A 16946-nucleotide genomic window follows, 5' to 3' on the forward strand; every position below is an offset into this window, starting at 1 on the left:
CAGATCGGAACTACACAGTGACGCTCCTGCATCTCCAGCTTGCCAACTGCAGACTGGGGACTTCTCAGCCTCTATAATTGTGTAAGCCAATTCCTCGTAAGAAATATATACATATCTCCTATTGATTCTGTTTCTCTGGAGGACCTTGACTAATACAAGCACCATAAATATTCATTGGTGGGGAACTGGCTTGGAACTTGGTCGGTTGGGTTTCTGCGTGCAAGGGAAGGTTCTGAGTCAATGCATTTACATTCTTGCCTCTCAGTTTCCAGGGATTACTCTAATGGCCCCTGAAATGAAGCCCTGAGCAGGAAACCCAGCATGAAGTCACTTCCCTGGCCAAATATTCCTAGACATGGCCTATTTTTCAAAGCTTGAAATTCAAGTCCGTGCATAGAGCTCTTCACTCTTTCCCAGCTCTGTCTGTGCTACGGGGCTCAAAAGAACCATATGGTGTGAAAGTTTGAACACACTTTATCTCAGCCTTTGAGCGAGAAGCTTGCTTGGGTGTCCAGATGCAAGTATAGTCCAGGGAAGACAATGCTGAATCTAGGGGGGCTGTCTTTACCCGTGTCCTGCCTCCAGGAGGAAGTGCTCTCATCCAGGCATGTGCCTCTGCATTCCTCAAGGTCTCTGAGGTACCACCACAAGCTTTCCTCATTTATTCCAGTGTTGGCTCCTCTGTAAGATTTCAAATACTTAATTCTAAGGAAAGTCAATGTTTCTGCAATGCAGCCTTGAGTAGGTGAATCCAGGGTCATTCTGGAAGCTAACCTGTCTATGTTGATCCCACCTCTGACATCGACCACCTCTGAGATCTCAGGCAAGTTACTTAAGCTCCTTGTACCTCAGTTTCCTCATCTGAAAAATGGGATGATTATAATGATAACCACTCTTTGGGTTGTTATGAGGATTAGATGAACTAATACGTACCTATGTATGTGTATATATATGGCTTAGTAAATGGCTGGCCTATAGGAGCACTACATACATTTTAGCTATTAATAGATATTTATTTTTGGCAGAATGGTTAACCCTCTGAGCCTAGAACTTGCCTTGTATTCAAAGAATTATACATAGGACAATAATATAGGGAGACACATCTTAATATCAGATTTCAGACATGACCCACTGCCAGGATCCCAGCCCAAGCTAGACTCAGCAGGGGGATACATGAGACACAGTCTTCATCGTCAAAGGACTGATCAATTGAGTTATAAAAGCTCAGCTACTCTCACCAGATTATAAATCGGCAAGTACTAGAGTAGCAGGTACAACTGAGAACATGAGCAGAGTTTAGCCAGCCTGGCAGGAATCGACCCAGGGCACCGCTGGGATCTGAGGGGCGAGCCATGGATGGCCTCAGGCTGCCCAGCTGATGTCCCAGGGGGTGGAGGGTGCCTGGCTCCTCTGGGGCATGGGTTAGGAGAGAGGCATGAATGGTGTGGCACATAAGGTTCTGCAGTTTCCTGCTGGGACTTCCTTGCTAGTGCCAGATAAGTACTGTGCAGGAGCACAGTGTCTTAAGTCATAGAGGTGGAGGAAAAATCCAGGGAGAAACCGACTTGTGGTTTATTTAAACCTTACTGAAATTTCGACCGTGGCAACATTTAAATATCATAGTTACTGCCGTGTGTCTTCGCTCCCGCTATTCCCCGGCGGATGTTTCTTGCACATTTGGTTGGGGAGCAGAACAATAAAGCTGCTGGGAAATTGCTTTCCTACTGCTAGATAATTACAACAGGTCTTTATCCCCAATGGTAAGAATGAACGGCTGCATTTGTAATAAAGGGAGCGCTCGGTGGGTTCCGGCCCCCCGTCCCCCAGCCACCCCCCAGCGGCCGGCTGCATTGGCCCTTCGCTCCCCCCACAGCCTCTGCCCATTCCCTGCCCCCTCCCGTCCCCTCTGAGGCATCTGGAAGGCAGTGCTGCAGGCTGGGCTGTAGGCTCCTCTGTCTCCCAGACAGGGAGCCCGTGTCACTGTTTAGAGCAAGGGAAGGCCCCCTCCAGGTCTCTGTCAAGATCATTAAATATTTAGCCTGACTCCATCCAGGCCATCAAACACACTCCTGCCTCCCTTTCCTACCCAAAGTGACATATTCCCCACCTCCAACAGGGATTAACGCGCATTTGCCAGCTCCGAGCGCAGGCATGAGCTCATCGGCTCTCCCACGGGGCAGCCGGCGGGCACCCGCCCGAGGCCACGGGGCTCGAGGCCCCACCAGCTGGCCGCACGCGGCTTCTCTCGTCTGCTTTCTCGGGTTTAACTCTGGACCGGCTTCCCAGTCTCCTGACACCTTTCCTTCCTAACTCCTGACTCTGGCTACTGTGTGCTGGGGAAACAAATTCCCTTCATGCGATGTCACCTCTGATGTCACCAGGAGGGAGAAACCATGGCAACAGCATCTGTACCTCATGTGACACAGTGGGAGTCCAGGGTGGACTCCAGGACAGGGCAGATAGCAGGGCCCCAGAGGTCACCCCACTGTCCTGCAGCTGTGTGGCTCTGAGCGCCCCTCCCCCCTCTGGGCCTCAGTTTCCCTCTCTGTAAAACAAGGGAGGTAGGCCAGATATCTTTGCATCCCTTTGAACCACAATAGCCCACGACGTGACATTTCAGTAATATCCACTTCGATCCACTATCTGCCGTTTTGCCTTCTCCAGGCCCACGTGTCCTTCTCTGAGTCTGAAGGTAACGGCAGGAGCCGGGCGAAAGCACCGTGCTAGGCTCGGTGACAGGGGCACTGTCTCTTAATTTCCCGGTTTGTTCCAGGGAGAGGAGGAGGAGGATTGTCACCGTTGCCCTGGTGTGTGGAAGAAACATAAAAGGAGACCCTGTGGCCTTGGAGGGAGGGGGTGGCGGCCTCTTCGGGACAGACCAGCGGCTGCTTTGGGGGCTGGCTCCTCCACTCCTTTTCTGGCGCTGGCCTTTGGGGAAGCCGCTTAACCTCTCTGAGCTTCGGTTTTCTTCATGGGTTTAACGGGAGGCCATTATCCACACTCCCCGCTTAGGAGCATCAATGAGGGAAACAATGTTCTCTGGCAAGGAAAAGCAGCCAGAGGGCCAAGAGGGAAACCGAGGCACAGGGCGTTTCGAGGAAGGCTAGAAGAACTGACAGGCCACACTGGAGCGAGGCAGGGGCTCCGGCACTGGGTGTACATTCCTCAGGCAGGGCCCCTGCACTCCCCCAGGTCAGTGTTAGTGCGGGGAGAGGTCACCCACCGCAGGTCCCTGCCCCCAGCCCAGGCCCCGAGCAAGAGAAGGGGCCTGGAAGAGGTGTGTCATCTGCTCTGGGCCTAGAGAGAGAGAGAGAGAGAGAGAGAGTGTGTGTGTGTGTGCGCGCTGGGGTGGTGACCGTGTAGAAAGAGGCCTCAGTGTGTGAGCCAAGGCGTGCCCAGGCCCAAGGTGCCCTGAAGCTGGTTTCTGAGGTGTGGCCGGGAGCGGGTGGGGGATGAGGGGAGAGCGGCGGCTGTGCTGGGGGCGGACAAAGAGAGAAGACAAAGATTATTTTAAACCTGTATTAATCACCGCTCCAAACAGGGACTGGGGGTGGGAGCCGCAGCTGTCACAGGGAGGCTGGCGGAAGAGAGGCCAGCAGGGAGGGGCCGGAACTCTCCAGTCCCCGCCAGGACCCGGGGCCAGCCCCCTGGGAGCCTGGGACCTTGCTGAATCTCCGCAGCTTGCTCCAGATGCCAAAGCAAGTGGATGGTAAAAGCTATACTGAGGCCTGGTTTTCTGGGCCAACTGGTCTCCCTGCCGCTAGGCACCCTCCTCCCCTGCCTTCCCTGCCCATTGCCACCAAAAGTTAGCCTAAAAGAGTTTGGATCATGTGACTTTTCTCTCAAAAGTTGGTAATGACCTCCTGTTGTCGGAACAACTGGCCTCCTCCTTGACTTGGCTTACCAGGTCCGTGCTAATCAACCTTTCTGGACCTTCCGGCCCCAAGATCAAGCCCAGAGGCTCGGGTCTAATAGCGATCGTCCATTCAGCACTTACCACGTGCCAGGCACTGAGCTGCCCGCTTTCACACATGACTTGGCTGAATATTCACATCCACCCTGCAGCTTGCTTCTTACAGATGAAGACACCGAGGCTTAGAGAGGTTAAATAACTTGGCCAAGATCTGCGTGACACCCAAAGCTTATGTTCCTAACTTCCTGGCGAGTTCCACAAACACTCCTGATTTCCTGTTCTGCTCAGCTCTCACCTCACCCCAACACATCTGCGCATTGTGGGAGGAAGGAGAAAGATGGGCTTGACTCACGGATGGCCATCAGCCTGGGCCACGGCTGTGGTGACAGGCCTCTGGGCTCCACACGCTTTGACTATCAACACCTTGGATAAAGACATTGATGAAACGCTTAGTTTCTGTACAAATGTCCCAAGTCTGGCGGATGTTGAAGTTATGTCAGATGAAAGGCTGAAGACTTAAAAGGATCTCGGACAAGGTGAGAAAAGCAGGCTTCAGAGCTGTGTGTGCCACGCGCTACTGTGTGCGGGCAAAGCAGGTGAAGTATGAGAACCAATATCAGTACTGACTTGTACCTGCATAAAGAAACTCTAGAAGGACACAGAAGAAACTAAGAGGGTGGTCACTGCCTATGTGGGGAGAGGGAAGGCTGGGCAGCGGGGGTGAGTGGGAGCTTTTCACAGTTTACCCTGTTACATTTCCTGATTTCTAAATATGGAAATATATTAGCTATTCCAGTAATGAAATTAAGAACAGATCTTCAACCTACAGCAGGGGTCAAAATAGATACAAGGCAATTGAACAGACACAACATCCATCCTGCATTCATTAAAAACATTAATTCGGCAAATATGATGAGGTCGGGCTGGAGAGAAATCAGGGGTTTTCAGTTGGTTGCAGGTTGCCAAGTCAACCAGTCAACAAACACACACCAACACACACCAACGAAGGCTTGGACTGTTTGCAGCATCCAGAACAAGGGCAGTCCCATCTCTACTCCAGACAAGTCAGACCAAACTCATAGTCACACCTTCACTTCCCTATGCTGCATTTTTTAGAATTGAAAAGTGTGTACAAAGGACAGTGACCTTGGTGGTAAATGGCCGGAAAACCATGAAAAATATAAAGACTAGGTGCTGAAACTAGGGATACTTAAATTGGAGAAGAGAGGTCTTGGAGGGGACATGAAAGCTGTCTTCAAGCATTTGAAGGGCTGCCCTTCGCAAGAGGGATTAGGTACCTTTTGTGCAGCTCTAGACTGCAGAACCAGGCCCTCTTGAGTTTATTGGGAGGCCAATTTTAGTTCAAAACCATGCAAAGGCTGCCTCATGAGATAATAATAAAATAGCTGATCTACTGAACACTTACAAAGCATCCGGCACTGTGATAAGGCCTTCTCCCTGCATTATCTCCCCGACGTTTCGCAACACCCTGACAAAGGCATATTCTTCATTGTCATTTTAACAATGGGGAAAATTGAGACTTACAGAGGTTAAGTAAAGGCGCCTGAGGTGACTCAACCAGGAGATGGAGGCTCAGTGTGACCCCCAACAGGTATATTCTTGACCAGAAAGTGTAGCGCTTAAAGGTAGTGAGCTGTCTATCACGGTCAGCTTTCAACAGAGATGCAAACACCGCCTGACCACGAAGCTATGAGGAAATTCCTGCAGAGTTTAGGAGAGGCCTGTTTTATGCCTAATGCACCGTAGTCTTCTAAGGAGATAAGTTCTGAGTGTGCGAGAATGCCAGGGACTGGAGTGAGAGGCATTCAGGGTCCTACTCACATTTGGGGGTAAATTTGGAGGTTTGGGTGGGGGTGGTGTCAGAAGTCTAAAAGGTGAGAGCCAATGAGAAACGCTGCCCCAGAGCTGGAGAGCTGCCCTCCGGCCTGCGGAGGGTGCGGGCACTTATGGACCAGGCGTTGTTATGCTTTCGGGCTCACCAAGCCCCTTCATGGGCACGATCTCACTTAAATATTCAACAGCCTTGTAAGAAAATATCCCTATGGCAGGTGGGGCTGAGGAGGGGTGGGAAGAATGACAAAGGGGAGTGTGACAAAAATAGAGGACAATTTAGGGGCGGTCATAGTAGGGACAGAAGAAGGGGGGAAGGAGAGATAGGACAGAAAAGATACGTCACTGTTCCCTATTTCATCTGGGGGCCTGGCCAGACCTGCTTGGCAGCCCTCAAGTACTTCACAGTATTTCCAAATGAAACCACCCCTCTCCCCAAAGGAAAGGACCCCCGAGCACCCCATGAATCCTCTGTCATGGAGTAGCTGGGTGAACCTTTACTGGATGCAAAAAGGAAGGGCCAGCAAGTAAGTCAGATTTAAAACAGACAGAAGGGGGCTTCTGGTCAATATGGTGGGCTAGGTAAACAACTCAGCCTCCCACAACCACATCAAAACTACAACTAAACTGCAGAACCACCTGAAATCTAGCTGAACAGAAGCCTCATAACTAAGAATATAAAGACGAAGGCACATGGAGACTGGTAGGAGGGGCAGAGAAGTGGATGGGGCTGGTCCCACACCCATGTGTGGCGGGTAAAAATTGGGAGGGATGTCTCAGTTGCGGAGGTCCCTGCTGAGGAGCAAGGGGTCTCAGCCCCACACCAGGCCCCCCAGCCCAGGGTTTCGGTGCCAGAAGAAATGTCCTCATAACTTCTGGCTGTAAAAATCAGTGAGGACTGTAGCTGAGTGAGGCAGGGGCTGCTCAATCCCAGGCATCCCTCTTAAAGGGCCTGCCGTAGGCTTACCTGGACTCTCCCTCTGAGCACCAGCTCTGGGGCAGCAATTCAAAAGCCACCAGGGACATACAGAGAGGAACTGAATTCTCTGGCATCAGGGTGAGAGCTGGAGGGGCAGCTTTCTCCCAGACAGAAGTGCTGGCAGAGGCCACTGCTCCTTTGACGAGCCCTCCCCCCACAGAGCCAGCAGGCCCGTGCCATACCTGAGTCTCCATCACCTGGTTAACTCTGTTCGCCCCACAGTGGTGATTCCCTGAGACTCCACCACACCCAACTTTCGGGCCCACCCAAGCGGCTTCCAGTGGTTCTTCCATACGAATGGCCTGTCCTGTCTCACGCTTCGGACTTTCCTAAAATCTCTCAAACAAGCAGCATCTGACCTCAGCTTGCCCATACCTCTTGCTAAATGACCCCAGGCCCGGCACCAGCGGCAGTCGGCCTCGGTTCACAGCTTGGCCTCTCCGGGGCCTCTCCAAGCCCAGTACAAGTAACAGACGTTTACAGATCACTTTATAGCTCAAGACAGGTGGCCCTGGGCAGAACACAGGCAGGGGCTGACCTTGGCCTGCACCTCCCAGGAGGCTCCAGAGCCAGCGCACATGGTGGACAGCTTTAGACCTCATTGAAGCACCACCCAACCATCTCCACAAGCAACACACTCAAGGGGCAGACTCAGCGGGCACCAGAGCCCCGCTGAAGTAAGTCCTACTCTGTGAGGTGGGACCCTGCACAGCTGATACATCCACAGCCAGTCCTTGCAGCCAGTCGGCCTGGGGGTAAATCCCTCCTCCCATTGCCATGTCAACAGCAATCAAGGCTCAGCTACAACAGGAGGGTGTACGCAGCCCACATGGGGGGGAGGTGCATCTGGAGTGCCAACGTTTACACAAGAGACTCAGAAAATTAGCACAGAGTCTTGAAGAACAACCTGTGCCTTAGGTCCAACTACAGGGTCAGCCCCTGAAAGGGGAGAAGTCCCAGGTCCTAGCAAAGAACGTGGGTCCCCAGATAAGCCAATGCAGTGGGGCTGGGACAAGGTCTCCCTGGGTGGGAGGACCGGAGCCTTGGCCCAGCAAGATGCAGGATGGCTGAGGAGCCCGCAGGGCTCTGCTCAGACCAGAGGCCAAAGTCATGGGTGGCAACCCGAGCTGGGGTGAGACTTTCCAGGGAACACCTGGGGACAGGAGGCAGAGCACTGCCCCTCACAGGCCAGAGGCCAGGAGCAGAAGCTTCCGAGGCTGCAAAGATGAGAGAGACAGAGGCAAATGGACACACAGAGGGAGCCGGAGAACAACAGGGAGACCCTGAGACAGAAACTCCGAGACAGAGAGAGAGAACCCCGCAGGGGCTGCAGAGAGAAGGGACAGTGGGGGAGCAGCAACAGGAAGAGGAACACGCCCGTGTAGAGGGAAACTGAGAGGAAGCTGGCAGATGGACGGAAGAACCCTGGGGTCTGGTAGGCGGGGCTGCCGGGGAGGGGATCTGCTGTCTCAAACTGTCTGAGGTCCCCTCGCAACCCACGTCCCTGTCACTCACTTGGCGACCGCTTTGCTGGCACGGGGCTGTTCTCTGGTTGTGCGCCGGAGGCAGGAGGCCAGGGGTCAGCTGATCACTCTTTAGACCAGGCTGTGTGTCTATCTCCACGTGATGGGTCTATCCGGGTACATGGAGGGGGGGCAGGGGAGGAGGGAGAGGAGGGGAAGGGGAAAAGAGGGAGAGGAGGGGAGGGGCAGGGGGAGGGCAGGGAGGGCCGGCCTCGGAGGCTGTGGACCTGAGTGCCCCGACCCCTCCGCCTGCTCTCTGAGGCAGGTCCCGGGTAAGGCGCCCTCGTCACCTTCCCGCGGCCTCACAGAGCAAAGTGTGCACCCGAAGGGGAGGTGGAGGAAAGAATTAAATTAAAAAGAATTTTTAAAAGTTGGAGGAACACGTTATTTGGAGATGGAGCAAAAATATCTGACACGCCGAGCGCTGTGTTAATGACAGTGCATGTGGGAGGACAGTTTAGTCATAGTTTTCATTTTCCCTTCCCCGGGGAGCTGCGTCCCGGTGACGGGCCCTGGTTGACGTGTCCCCTAAGCCAGCCCCTTCCAGGGTTATTCAGCAGATGAGTCAGGGGCTGCGGTGTCGCCCGTCCACGCGGGGGCCGTGGGCGCGGGAGGCTGCGGGGAGACGCTGCGGGCCCCCAGCAGGGTGCCTGGGGTGAGGCCTGGGTGCGTCCACACCTCCCGTGAACTTCCAGGGGCGAGGATGTGCCGGGTCCCCCATCTGGGGCACAGCGACCGTGGAAACGGGTTTCTTCGAAGAAAGCCTGGTCAGTGCCAGGAGGGGGAAGTTAGGAAGCAGCTCTGCCACCCGGGCACGAGCGCCTCCAGGACTAACGGTGAAAACAGGGACAATGATTTTAAGTGACAACCAGGACTCGGACGCCTGCCGTGTCCTCGCCACAGCAGGGGGCCCACCCATGGCACGGACGCAGGTGGGGGGCACAGACAGAGGCCCAGGAAGGTGGAGTGACTTCCCCAGGAACGCAGCTGCCGCAAGGCAGAGCAGAACTTGAACCCAGGTCTGTGAGATCCCCGAGTCTGCCTCCTTCCTGCAGAGCAGAGGCCAAAGCCCACCTCTCTTCTGAGCTGGGCATGGCGAAAACAAAGGACAGAGACATGGGGTCCCCTCTGGCAGGAAGGGGAACCCCTCTACCTCCCCTTGCAAGCCTGGTGGATGCCGTCTGAGAAGAAGGTGCAGAGGCATCTCCCTACCCTCCCTCTCCTCCCCCCAGGGAGCATTTCTGGGAAGGCTGGCAGGTCTGTTTACCTGCCAAACACCCACCTGCATAAGGTGATGTCAATTTCTAGAGGAAGGGAACAGAGATGGCTCACCTTGCAAACCAGCTATAAACCAGTTTGCAGAGGGGACACCATCTCCCGGATGCTGTGGAAGGAAAGGATGGTTTAGATGTAGTTCCGCCACTCAGGAGCTTTGTGATCACAGACAAGTTACTGAGAAGTGCAAACAAAACTGTTTACCTGGTGTGCCACTGTATGCCCAGTGCCCCACAAAAAATACTGGCTGAATGGATGAATCAATGAACATAGAAGGATTGTTACTGGAATGAAATGAGACGAGAGAAATAAAGCACTTATCACAGCAATGTCACATATAAGCATTCAGTGTAAGGTAGTTATTATTGTTAGCGATGATTCAGGAGCAAAATCCTACTCTGGTCACACTGGTTCCCAGAGCTCATATAAAATCAGGTAATTAAAGCTAAAGAGTGACTTGTCCCAACGAATCCAAGCAGTCGCCCCTGGGGTCCAGAAGGTGATACGTTGTATTTCATCCCACTGGTTTTAATGAGTTTAGACTGAGCTCACCTTTGTGTGCAGAGTGGGTGAGGTCCTGAGCAAGATATAGAAGAATTAAGTCAAGCTGCCCCCCCTAAAGAAGTTACTTTCAGGGTGCAGAGGCAAGATCAACACTCATTAGCATAAATGCTTTCCAGCCTGAGCCGAGGATGCAGACCGCATTCTCAAAGCCCATGCAAAACTGTCATTTATTTCTTCAACAAATATGCACGCTTGCTTGCTGTGCAGCGCACGCCCCTAGCTAGGCACTGGGGACACAGATACATCAGCTGAATGAGAGGAGCGGCTCCCGGACCAGAGAAGGAGACCTCATAAAAATGGGTCAGGACAATAAATGCTGAAACAGAGCGCGTGGCTCAGAGCACAGCGTTTGCGCGGGGCAGAGGTGCATTCTCAGTACTCCCAGGGATGGGTTAGGAGGGATGTTTACACGGACCCGGGGCAGAGGTGCATTCTCAGTACTCCCAGGGATGGGTTAGGAGGGATGTTTACACGGACCTAGGCCAGACCTCTTGACTGGGGCCCCAGCCTGACCTCACCCTGTCTGGAGGCGGGAGAGCCAGGCTGCCCCTCCAGACACCCCATGTTGACCCTGAGAGCAGCACCTCTCACCTCTCACAGCGGCCCTTACCCCCCCGGTTCCCTATGAGAATCCCCGAGTATCAGGACTGGAAGGGAACTTATCACCTGAATGAAGGCAGAGCTCTGTAGAAGCTGAGGACCCTGGCCACTCCCTCAGGCAGGACAAAGCCCAGAAAGAGCCCATGTGTCTAGATGCCTGGCCAGGGCTGGTTACTAACACACGAAGATGCTCCAAGGCTCAGAACCCCCCAGGGCACAGGCCCCACCGGGTCTCGCTTGGGAGCCTAAGACATTGGAGGGCACCTGTCAGACACAGCAGATGAACGGACTGAGATGGGGCACACATGAGTGGTGAGGGGGAGTGAGTGGGAGAGGGCAGATGGTCCAAATGTCCCAGCTTACAGGAAGCCCGGCCACCTGGGGACAGCGCCCACTCGGTGCGCCCCAGGCCTGCTGCAGTTCAGGCCCCTCTGAAAGCAGCTCCTCACAGGCGCAGAGGAGAGGCTCCAGGGAAGACGCCACTGATTTCTCATCTGTCTTTTAACTTGCTCATTAAGCAGGAGGGTCATTTGTATCTACTGCCATATTTGAGCAAAATTTCAACAATGCTAATGAACTTGGCACCAAACTCCTCACTTGGCGTGGCTGACATCCTGAAGAATGCCAGGTCGGCTAGATACCCCAATTCCACCCCCCCACACACAAACACAGACTGGCTGGGGAGGGGCTGCAAGGTTTGAGCCAGGTGGGTCCCTGCCTTTTGTCTCAGTCCCCAGGCCCTCTGACTGCTCTCCCACGGCTACTGGACTAGTTCACACGTGCATTTGCACAAGCATCTGTGTCCAGACTTCAATCTCCTTTTTTTGACATTTAAATATGTATTTCATAACGTTTAGTAGTACTGTCTGAGCTTTTTTTAAATTGATGTAACACTGGTTAGTAACATTATATAGGTTTCAGGCGTACATTACCATTCCCTATCTGTATACACTGTAGTGTGCCCACCACCCAGGGTCCAGCCTGCGTTCCTGGGAGTCAGGAACATCTGGAGGCCAGAGCCTCCATCTCTCAGGAACCTTTCTCTCTACCATGCCCGAGGCTGAAGGAGCTCAGCACCCACCACCGGATGGGCCACCTCTGGGGCAGCAGCAAGGCAAGGGACATGCAATGACCTGGTGCAGTCAGGCAACTAAACCCTTTCTGGGCCCTCTGGCCTCTCTGGCGAGCTGCCTCCCTTTCACTTGCCTTTGGAAGGACCTGGGGGAGGCAGAGGGAGGTTCAGAGCAAGTCTCAGGCTGTCAGGCCACTGACCTGGATTTCCAGTGAGCCTAGTTCCTCCTGGGCCCCCTCCCTCCGAATGCAGAGCCCTCCAAGGGGTCATTATCTAGGGCTCTGCTCTGGGCAGCATCTCAGGAACCAAACTGACTGCTCCACAGTCCAGAGTCCCATTCTCTGAAGCTCTGTTCCAACATCTGCCCCCCGCCGCCGTCCAGGGCTAAGGATGAGGCTGGGGTCAGCGGGCGGAGGGGCTGTTTCGGGCCAGTTGCTATAAAGCAGCTTCATTTTGTTTTCTTCCCTCTTGCTTTCCTGTTTGCCAATTTTTTTTAACCCTCTTAATGGGCAAAACAGCCCCACGTAGAGCGAGCCTAATTGAGAGATGTTAACCTCCCATGCTGGGCTGGAAGGCAGTCTCCTCCGAAGCCGGCCACCGGGCTGTGCCAGTGCAGGAGCTAAATTTAGAAAGGGCCGCCTCCTCCCCCAGCCTCGCTGTCCTCTGCGGGCACGGGCACTGGGAGGATCGATGCTGTGCTTGGCGGCAGGTCACACCACAGCTGCCCCTGCCCAGAGACCCTTATCTGCACCTGCCGCCCATTGGCTGTGACAGGGCCCTGACATGCCGGGGACAGAAAGTCACCATGACGACCTGCACAGCCCAACGGGGAGGGTGCAGGGACTCAGCTGCGGACTTGTCCGGCTGCCCTGGCCACTCAGGGCTGGCACTTTGTGTCCAGGCCACCTGTGGAGGGGCAGCCCTGTGGGTGATGGAGGGGGAGGCCGGCTGCCTTCTTCACGCCGGAAGTCCAGGCCGGCTCCGGGGCCTGTTCCCCGAGCCTCCCCAGAACCAAGGATGGATGAATCAGTCCCGGCTCATCAGAGCCTTTCATGCTCACCCAGCCCAAATGACAGATTTAGCAACTGTGTGGTCTTGTTCTTTCCGTGGAATCTGCGGAAACTCCAGAGCAGGCCCAGGTCCTCATTATCTCCATGCACACCCTCTGATTAAGCATCTGGGTGCTGGGGGCTGCACCCGAACAGACAGGGAGCGGGATACACTACGGCAGAAACACTTCCCCAGAACACTCAGACCACAGGAAGATAGTGACACGATGCCATTCGTACCAACATCTCACGGGATTGTCCCGACCCTGCGAGCAACTGCTATAATTCAACTTTGATATGAGAATGGGGGTTCAGTGCCTTTCACAGGGACCCCCAGTAAGTGACAGAAGGGACACACTCAAGCTTCCCAGCTCCGATGCTGGGTAAGATACCTGGTGTTTGTCGAATTCTGAACTGTGAGCCCAAGGCATTGGAAACACCTGGGAGGTTCCTAAATGCAGACCCCTGGGCCTCACCCTGACCTGGAGGTGTTTCCCCAGGAGGGAGAGCAGGTGTGGTCAGTGCCCAGGTGACATCCATGAAATTGGCAATGCTTCCAGAGCCTTGGTGGTCGCATGATCCAGGGGTTCTCAACCCTAGAGCGTGTCAGAACCCCAGGTCAGTTTACAGGGACAGTAATGTCCAGGCCCCACCCCAGGACCTTATGTTAAAGTAGACCCCACCCCTGGTGGGATCTGGGTGTCACCAACTTCAGAGAACTCTTTGGGTGATTGTAATGAGCAGCCAGAGTGGAGGACCACTATTTTAGGCCCCTTGCTTTTACCCCACAACTCCGGGATGGGGCATGAGTTGTCAGAAGTCACGCACCTAGGTAGGTGGAGAACCAGAAGAAATCAGGTCCTGACTCTTACTTTGAAGCCCTCTCCACCTCCGAGCTCTGTGTTCTTGGGGCTGTGAGCCCAGTGTGGTCATGACAGTCCCTTACTTGAGTGGGCAGTGCGTGGAGAGGATGCTAATTTTTCTTTCCTAGACTCACGAGATTGAAGAAAGAGCTATCTGGCTGGGAAAGTGGGTGTAGACAGACACACAGAACTCCCTGCTCTGAAGGGCATGTGGGGGGAGGGGGGGAGGGCCCACCCCACCCTAGCAGTTCCTCGGACCCTAGCCACTGGGCTCAGCAGCTATGTTTCCATTCTGGACACACCCAAACATTTGTGCTGCCTCTCCTGCCTGGGACACAGCACAGTCTTGCTCAGCAGACATCCTGCCCATGCTGTAAGGCCCATTTGAAAGAAGATCCAGAAGACAATCTTTGCTTTGTGAATGTGCAAAATAACAAAGGGAAAAGGACCCTCAGTCCAGCATACTTCGGTTCTCCCTTCTAATTATTGGACTTGGAAGAAAAAGCATCCTATGCCCACTCGTTTGTTCCCAATGACCCCTGCCTCCTGGTAGTCACGCCTTATGTATTGCACTTGCATGAACGCAAAGGCTAGACTGACTGACTTGTTTCTAACTAACAGAATGTGGCAGAAGGGATGGGATCTCACTTCCAAGATTATAAAAAGACTGTGGTGTCCATCTCAGGCTCTCAGATCAGTTGCCCTGGGGGGGGAGGGGGAGCCAGCTGCCATGTCAAGAGTCAGGCACATGGTGAGGGACTGAGAGAGACCAACAACCATGCAACTCAGGCCTTCAGGTGACTACAGCTCTGGCTGACATGATTAACCACATGAGAGTCCTTGAGCCAGAGGTACCCAACTAGGCCATACTTGGATTCTTGACCCACAGAGTCTGTGAGATCATCAATGTCTGTTGTTTTAAGGAGCTAAGTTTGGGGCTACTTTGTTACGCAGCAATAGCTAACTAATACATGTCCTTTGCATTCCTCCTTTGTGTACATACATGATGGGCATCCCGAGGGTAAGCGGCACCTACTGGCACTCAGGGCAGGCCAGTGGGTGGGAGGGAGGCTTCAGATCCCAGAGTCCCGAGGAAGACAAACAGGTTCAACTCTATCCTTTGGGAGCCTGCTCACACCCTAGCTTCCCTCCCTACCTTTCTGACATCCGAGTGCTCACTTGATGCCGCCTCTGTAACATCTCCAGCACACACTGCCTCTCAGTATTTCCACTTAATTTGTCTTCCTCCTTAAATTCATTCATGCAACAAATATTTGGAGTACACCTACTGTGAGCCTCGCACTGTTCACGTTGCAGGGGATTCTGCAGCTCAGGAGGCAGCTGCTATCGTTTCACCTGCATTTTCCTTTTCCCTTCGGCTGCCCTGGAAGCACCTTGAGCCAGGACGCTCTCTCTGCATCTCTGGACTCTCCATGGCACCCCGCCTGGCTAAGTGTTCTGCCCACATTTCCTGACCAAGGAGGAGAAAACCAAGAGTTGCCTGTCAGAGGCTTTTTAAAGGCATATGTTTGCGTGGGATGGGACCGAGGGATGGGCAGCTGAGAGTTTTGAGAGCCTCTCGAGTGCCTTCCCCCTTAGAATAATGGATCAGCATGTGACTGGCATTTCTCTGGCACCTGTGGTGTGTCTGGAAAGCAGCAGCCAGGCACTGTCCCTCACCCTGGCCTGCGTCATTCTCACAAATAGCTGCTCGCGAGGCGCATGTTGTTCCCATTTTACTACTGAGTAAATCAAGGCTCAGAGAGGTAAAAATAACCTGTTCGAGTTGCACAGTAAAAGCAACAGCTAACGCTTATGGAGTGTTCCGAGTTCGCCCACGTAATCCGCCTCCAGCCCAAATAAATATTCGATGACGTGTCCAAATTTACGCTTATAATGCAGTAAGTGCCAGAGCCAGCATGGGCCTGGAGCCTGACTGTAGAAGTCGACCCTGCCGACGGACACAGAGGAACTGACGGTCAACGGCAGCCTCCAGGCCCCCAGCCTGCGCTCCCGCCCTGCCCAGAGCCGCCCTTCCCGCCTCCTGCCCAGGCCGCCAGCCCGCACCCAACTCCAGCTCGCTCCTCGTGCCAGCGGCTTCCCAGCCTGGCAGTGGGCTCGCTCGGTTTTCCTTTGACCGAGTTCAACATTTTTAACGTCTCGAACGTAAAGAAATCAGAGCTCTTCTCCTAGGTGCTGCGGAAACGCCACCCATTTCCCCGCCTTCCTCAGCTTTTTGGGGGGTGCGTGAGGACAAGGCAGGCAAGGAGGGAAGGCAGGAAAGAATGAAAAACCACCCAGAGCAACAGGGGGCTTCTCTCATCTCCGTGGGGGCGTTTCGGTTCACAGGGAGTTTAAAGCCTCAGTCCTGAGCCTTTTCTCGGGAAGAGGATACATGACCCGGCAGGAGAGACGTGGGGACCTGGGACCCAGCAGGCAGCCCCTCCATTCCGAATCCACCGCCTCTCTTCCCGGCGCGAGAAGGTCCGTCTTTCGGGCCCCACATGCTCGTTCGTGCAAGTCAACATTCTTGCCCCACAATAGGTGTGATTGCTTCCCATTATGTTGTCATGGCAACACCCATGGCCGTGGGGGGGGCGGGGGGAACACGCGAGTGGCCAATCAGGCTTTCTAGGAAAGCCTCGCAGTGACACGCTGCTCATGCCAAGTGCTGGAGCCGCGCAGAATGAGGGTTAGCGCACAGGGACCCTGCTAACGGGCGCGGGGACCGTCGCCCTCGGTGTCAACGACGGAGGCGCGCCGAGCCCCTGTTCATGGGCATCCGCTGATTGATGGGTGACTGGCCGGCGCGAGAAGGGAGATACAACTAGGGAACAGAAGCGAGAAAAGCAAAAGGCCCTCAGTGTTGTCACTGTCATGCCCACGAAGATACACGGGGCTCATTCTTTCCTGCGCCAAGATCTGTGAAAGATTCCAGAACCTCGGTGTCCCCGTGGTCACTGCCAGCCCTCTCGCCCAAACTCAAAAAGAAATGGACAAGACCTCCTGTCAAGACCCCCAAAGACAACAAGTGGGTGAAGCTCTAGCTTCGGCACCAGGCACCCGAAGGGCCCGCCGGTTGGCACCTGTGTGTCCCCCCTGCCTTTCACATCTCCCCTCGGTGAGGCGGGGCCGTCACACCACACCTCCCGTGAGGCTGTGTGCAGATTAAATGGGGCAACGCACAGGTGAAGCGCCTGCCTCCTGGTAAGTACTCAGCAGACGTTAGCATTCTTATTACAAGTAATCCCAGATGC

The 16946-nt window shown here is 54.2% G+C and overlaps 1 protein-coding gene across 5 annotated transcripts in view; it reads right to left on the reverse strand.

Moving 5' to 3' along the window:
* KCND3 (potassium voltage-gated channel subfamily D member 3) overlaps nucleotides 1-16946 on the reverse strand; it is a 141803-nt gene that overhangs the window by 62763 nt on the left and 62094 nt on the right. The gene's annotated exons all lie outside the window — the stretch shown is intronic.

Source organism: Miniopterus schreibersii, assembly GCF_964146895.1.
Source record: "Miniopterus schreibersii genome assembly, chromosome: 19".
In the NCBI taxonomy this organism is placed as follows: domain Eukaryota; kingdom Metazoa; phylum Chordata; class Mammalia; order Chiroptera; family Miniopteridae; genus Miniopterus; species Miniopterus schreibersii.